Source organism: Anomalospiza imberbis, chromosome 30 (genome assembly GCF_031753505.1).
Source record: "Anomalospiza imberbis isolate Cuckoo-Finch-1a 21T00152 chromosome 30, ASM3175350v1, whole genome shotgun sequence".
Taxonomy (NCBI): domain Eukaryota; kingdom Metazoa; phylum Chordata; class Aves; order Passeriformes; family Viduidae; genus Anomalospiza; species Anomalospiza imberbis.
The window spans coordinates 1,185,068-1,191,178 of record NC_089710.1 but is presented as its reverse complement, the minus strand read 5'-3'; the positions used below and the strand labels follow the sequence as shown (position 1 = coordinate 1,191,178).

The window sequence follows — 6,111 nt, the reverse complement described above, 5'->3', positions numbered from 1 at the left end:
CCTGCCCCTTCCTCCCCACACATGAAATGTTTCCAGCCAACAATCTCCTCCAGTCTGTCACAACAGGCAGTGTTGGAGGTGAAATCCCAATTGTGGCCATTGGCACCTGGACGAGAAGGACAGTTCTTTTCCATAGGAAGGAAATCCCCAATTCTTAGCTCATTTCTGGTTTGATTGCCTGGATTTTGTTTGGTTTTGTTGTTGCTTTGTTTCCTTGGTGCGCCTGCAGTGTCCAGTCAGGAGCAGAGTGACTCTTGCAAGGAACTTTGTGGTGCTGTCGCTTAATATTAAATCTGGTTTTTGCTGATCCCTTGCTGGGAATTTTTTCAGTGCTCTCAAGGCCTCGTTGGTAACAGGGTGAAGGAGCCCTGGCCCAGGCTCTGGCCCTGGGGGACACGGGGACGCTGCCGGGGGGTCCCTGTCCCCCTGTCCCACCCCCACAGCCCCAGCCCCCGTCCCCGTGTTAGGCTCTGGGGTCGATCTCGTGGAACATCCTCTGGGGGAGGCTGCGGCGCCAGGGGCGGGGGGACCCGGGGGGACAGGGGACCCTGCTGTGCACGAGCAGCGTTGGACTTCTCTGGGGGAACTGGGAGGGGGGGCTGGGGTGGAGTGACCTCCCCAGTGACCTCACACAGCCCCTGTGATGTCACACAGCCCCTGTGGTGTCACACAGCCCACTCTGAGATGTAACAGGCTACCTGAGATTTCATACAGGTGCCCTGTGATGTCACAGCCTGCTCTTTGAGGTCCCAATCTGCTCTGTGATGTCACAAAATCTTCCCTGTGAGGTCACAGCCCAGCCTGTGATGTCACAGACACCCTGTGATGTCACAGCCAGCTCTATGATGGCACAGCTGCCTTTGTGATGTTATGCAGCCTCGCTGTGATGTCACAGCCTGCTCTGTGATTTCACAGTCAGCTCTGTGATGGCAGAACCCACTCTGTATTGTCTCAGCCTTCTCTGTGCCATCACACAGCTGCTCTGTGATGTCACAGAGCCCTTTCCTATTATGGCAGAGTCTTCTCGGTGGCCTCACAGCCCGTTCTGTGATGTCACAGTGCCAGCCTGTAATGTCACCGCCAACTTTGGGACATCACAACCTCCTCTGTGATGTCACAGCCTGCTCTGTGATGGCAGAACTCACTGAACATGTCACACAGCACCTCTGTGGGCTCACAGACCCACCCTGTGATGTCACAACACCTTCAGTGATGGAACACAGCCACCCTATAATGTCACAGCACACTCTTTGTCCTCACAGCTTGCTCTGCTCTGTGATGTCATACAGGCATCCTCTGATGTCACAGCCTGCTCTGTGATGTCACATAATAAACCAGGGCTGTCACAGCCAACTATATGATGTCACAACCTGGTCTGTGATGTCACACAATCACAGAATTGCTGGGTTGGAAGAGACCTTTAAGGTCATCAAGTCCAACCCATGCCCTAACACCACCTCAGCTAAACCATGGCACTGAGTGCCACATCCAGTCTTTTTTTAAACACATCCCAGGATGGTGACTCCACCACCTCCCTGGACAGACAGTTCCAGTGCTTTATCACCCTTTCCATTAAAAACTTTTTTCCTAATATAAAACCTAAATTTCCCTTGGTGCAGCTTAAGACACTGTCCTCTGGTCCTGTCAGTTGTTGTGAGGAGAGAGACCGACCCCCACCTGACTGCAACCACCTTTCAGGGAGTGTGGAGAGTGATAAGGTCACCTCTGAGTCTTCTCCAGGATAAACAACTCCAGCTCCCTCAGTCATTCCTCACAGGACTTGTGTTCCAGACCCCTTGTAACAGATAAGAGAAGTCTCTTTGTTCATCATTAAACAGGAACTCGGGCAAAGGAAGAGGTTTTTTGTGAATAACAGGATACCCGAGGATATGCTGACTTCTTAAGTTGATGGTACAGCTAGGGTTGGGAGGTGTGTAACCATCTATGGAAAGATGGTTACAGGGTCATAAACCCCCAGCGAGGAAGAGGAGGAGAGCCTTCATCCAGACGACCACCAGAGAGCAGGCGGCGACCCCCTAGCAACTGGAGGCGCACGCGCAGAGTACTCCCGGAAAAGCCACAAACGCGGAAGAAGGGGGAGAATAAAGGACCGTGGGAAAAGGGAAGCGGTGTGAGCCTTGGCGGAGCACTGACTCCCCGGCTGCACCCAGCGCTGTTTGCTTGTCATTGCTTGCTGTAATCAATAAAATTCTTTTTATCAATCCCTAAAGGATCAGACAAATTATTTACTTTAACTTATAACACCCGTTCCCTGCTCTTGCTGCTGCCCCATCTTCAAAGCCTCTCCCTCGGGCTCTTCCTCCCGTGCAGAGCAGCTCTCCTGGACAGGGACGGCAGATGGCACAGCTGGGAAGCAAAGGGAGCACTGAGTCAGTATGGAGACGTTTTCTTTGGCAGCAGCTGCACTTCCATCAGGGAAGGGAAGATCTCAGAGCCTCCCCAGGAGGGTTAGAAAGAAAAAGCAGCCGAGCGGGCCAGGCTGTGGTGAGCGCAGCCGCGGCGGGACTGTCCCGCAGCCCCGGCAGCCCGGCACAGCCGGCACAGCTCCCGGGCCCTGCCGGCACAGCTGCCTTGCCCAAGGACAGCCCCTGTGCCAGCCGGGGCAGCTGCGCTGAGCAGCCCCAGCACGGGCAGGGCCTGCTGCTGCCCCGCCGGGCAGTGCCCACGGCCACAGCCCACGCCACCCTCAGCCCCACCCTGCCTCCCCGGCCCTGGGGCCTCACCCGGGCTCTCTCCAGCGTGGCAGCAGCAGGTCCCCGTTCCCTGCTCTTGCTGCTGGCCTTCACCTTCTCCCTGCTGGCTCCCGTCCGTCTCCGGCTGTCCTCAAGGTCTCCACTGCAGCTGTGGCAAAAGCGGAGGCTCTGCAATTGGTTCCAAGGCCTGGCAGAGCTGCAGTCCCGGAGCCCTCTGTGCTCCCTGCCGGCCCCCTCCATCCCCTCAGCCCCGCCATGCTCTCGGCAAAGCCCCAGCCCCCTTCAGTTTCTTCAGCCCCTCACAGTCCTCTCAGCCCCTCAGTCCCTTCTGACCCATCCCGTCCCCCTAGACCCGCCACCCCTCGGCCTGTGCCACTTCCCTGTCACCTCAGTGCCACCATCGCCCTCGGCTGCCCCACAGCCCTCAGCCCCAGCAGCACCTCAGGGTCACCGTCCCTTCAGCGTCACCGCCCCCTCAGCCCCCTCAGTCTCACCGTCCTTCAGCAGCTCCTCAGGGGACAGTGCCTGGGGCCACCGGCAGCTCCCACCGCTCCAGGGACACCCGGGGCTGGAACTGCTGCTCCGCCCGGCCCGGCCGCCAGCTCGGACCCAGCACAGGGAGAGGGGACACAGGGGGCACGGGGGAAAAGCAAGAGGTGAGGGAGGAAGCAGAGCAGGGGAAGAGGTTAAAAAGAGGCCTACACCTATACAGATATCAATCTATGTAACTAAACCCCCATATATCAATATAAATACGCCTATCTACAAATATAACTATATATATGTAAATGTAACTATACACATGTATAAAGGCAACTATGGACATCTACAACTATAACTGCACATCTAAAAATAGAAATATATACACCTAAAACTAAAAATAAATTAACTAGACAAATCTCTTTCTATGTAGATGGATAAATATAACTACATAAATCTATAAAGACAACTACATATAGCAATAAACATAACTATACACATCTATAAATATAACTAGAGACAGAGGAATTCTACCTGCCCAATGGTCACAGGCTCTCCCTCTGTCTCTTCCTGGCACACAGGGCAGCCCTCCTGGACACGTTGATCACACGGGATCTGGGAAGCAAAGGGAACACTGAGACAATACTGGCCCTTGTGCAAGCGCCCCTTGAGCACCAATTGTCCTTCTATCAGGGACATTAAAAGATGGCCTGAAAGGCAGACTCTCACTTGGCAATTTGAAGCCTGCTCTATAAAGAACAGGGATCCTTCCAAGTTTTCAAAACGGAACTGTGTAAAATATTTCAGTATTCTAATAAAGTCTCAGCACCCACAGTGCAAATGGCACCCACGAGAGCTTGAAACACAGACAGTCCCAGTGACAGAGAGACCACAGTCCTCACTGAAATGGCTGAAGGCTGCTGGAGGCTGAGGTATGAACCAGACTGGGACACCCAGCTTGGTGGCACAACTCCCACAAGGTCAGGTTTATTCCCTGCACTCTTGCCACAGCAGAGGACTCAGTGCCCAAGCCTCTGGCGAAGCGTGGAGGGCAGGGCTCGGGCAGGTTGTGCATGTGCCTTTGAACTAAAGGCACCAGGAAGCACCAACCCTGCAGACAAGAGCTCAACTCTTCTCGTCTCCCTTCCTGCCAGAGGCAGGCTCAGAGCAGCCGTCTCACACCTCTCTAAACCAACGGGGGCTCTGTCCTTACCAGGCTCCTCGGGCTCTGGGGAACTGTTCTCGCAGCTCTCGGTGCCAGATGAAGTTTCCTCTGCTGCAGCCCCGTTCACAGGCTCCCCTCCTGAAGACTCAGGGGCAACATTCATATTGCCCTTGAAAGAACAATAGAAAAAAAGAAAACTAAAGATCATTCAGTATTTTGCTGGAATCACATCAAGGATACGGTTACTCTCCTTCTCCATCTAACAGCGTTCAAAAGCTCTCAGCCCAGCCTCTTCCATTCCCCTCCAATGGGTTACCTGAGCAGAGGGAGACCTTTCAGGCAGGGATCTCCTGATCTCCCGGATCATTTGCTCGACGGCCAAGCCAAGATCCACTGGTGGCAATTGCTCTTCACCAGGTGCATTCCAGGCTGAGCCGGAGGCCGTCGATGCTGCACAACCTGCACTGCCAGGTGGAGCGCTGGGGGCTGAAGTGCCCGAGGTGGCTGCAAGAATCCAAAGACATTGGTCACACTCCACAACGTGGCTCTGGGACACTGATCTCTGTTGCTGCCTTGGATCAACCATCACAGGAAGCAGGCAGGAAAACCAGGCAGAGAATCTTTTGCCTTTCTAGGTGCCCCTTCTAAATAAGCTTGAGAATTTTGGGCCGAGAAGGACAGAGCCTTGTGGAAAAATACTTCAAACAGTCACTTTTCAAGACCTTTTGGGGAAAAGCAAGGCTACAACGCTTTTCCTACCTCGCGGGTCGTAGGCTGGGGGCTGCTGCTCCCTGTGGAGCTGCTGGAAGCTGAAGGGCTGGATCCTGAGCACCTCCCGGTCGATCGGAGGCAGCTGCCCCCCGTAGAGCTGCTGGAAGCAGCTGCGAGGCCCCTCCCGCCCGAGCGGCAGCAGCGGCTCCCCGTAGAACCCGAAGAAGCCGCAGGGCGGGATGCGCATCAGCTCCCGCTCGGCGGGCGGCGGCCGCTCCCCATAGAGCTCCTGGAAGCGGCTCGGCCCCTCCCGCCGGGCCGGCACCGGCCGGTCCCTGTGCAGCAGGTGGAAGCCGCAGGGCGGGCGCCGGGCGAGCAGCGGCCGCTGCCCGGGGGGCGGCTGGAAGCGGCCAGGCCGGGGGCTGCGCAGCTCCCGCCCGTCCGGCAGCGTCCGCTCCCTGTGCAGCAGCAGGAAGCCGCTGGGCGGGCGCCCGGGCGGCAGCGGCGGCCGCTCCCTGGAGAGCGGCTTGAAGCGGCTGCGCCCGTCCCACCCGTGCGGCAGCGGCCGCGCCCCGGGGAGCTGCTGGGAGCCGCGGGGCGGGCGCCTGCGGCCCTCCCGCCCCGCCGCCGGCCGCTGCCTGTTGGCCGCGCTCCGGCGCCTGATGCGGAGCAGGAGGTCGGGGCGGTCGCGGCGAAAGCAGGGGTTGCTGTAGTGGAGCCCAGCCCCGGCATCGCCCGGCACAGCTGAGCCAACCCGGCTCGGCACCCTGCGGAAGCCGTAGCGGTAGAGCTGGCGCACGAAGCTGCGGAACTGCGTGGCCCTGAAGGTGTGCGGGGCCGGGCCCCGGGCGTCGCCCGGGCTGAGCAGCTCCCGCTCGAAGAGGGAGCGGTCGATGAGCAGCCCCCGGGCCCGGCTGTCCCAGCGCACGGAGCGGACGCGGGGGCTGTTCGCCAGGCGCCACAGCTTGGCGGGGAAGGCGCTGGCTCTGAGCCCGGCGGGCAGCGGCAGCTCCGCCATGGCGCCGCTCGCCGGCTGTCGCC

At 58.0% G+C, this 6,111-nt stretch overlaps 1 long non-coding RNA gene across 1 annotated transcript; it reads right to left on the bottom strand.

The window, feature by feature from the left end:
* Positions 1-2,293: 2,293 nt before the first annotated feature.
* Positions 2,294-4,783, bottom strand: LOC137463853 (uncharacterized). The gene is made up of 5 exons (XR_010993987.1): positions 4,676-4,783; positions 4,408-4,528; positions 3,209-3,809; positions 2,745-2,862; positions 2,294-2,367 (listed from the first exon to the last, which is right to left on the bottom strand). It is a non-coding gene; the product is annotated as an uncharacterized lncRNA (long non-coding RNA).
* Between the last annotated feature and the right edge of the window lie 1,328 nt (positions 4,784-6,111).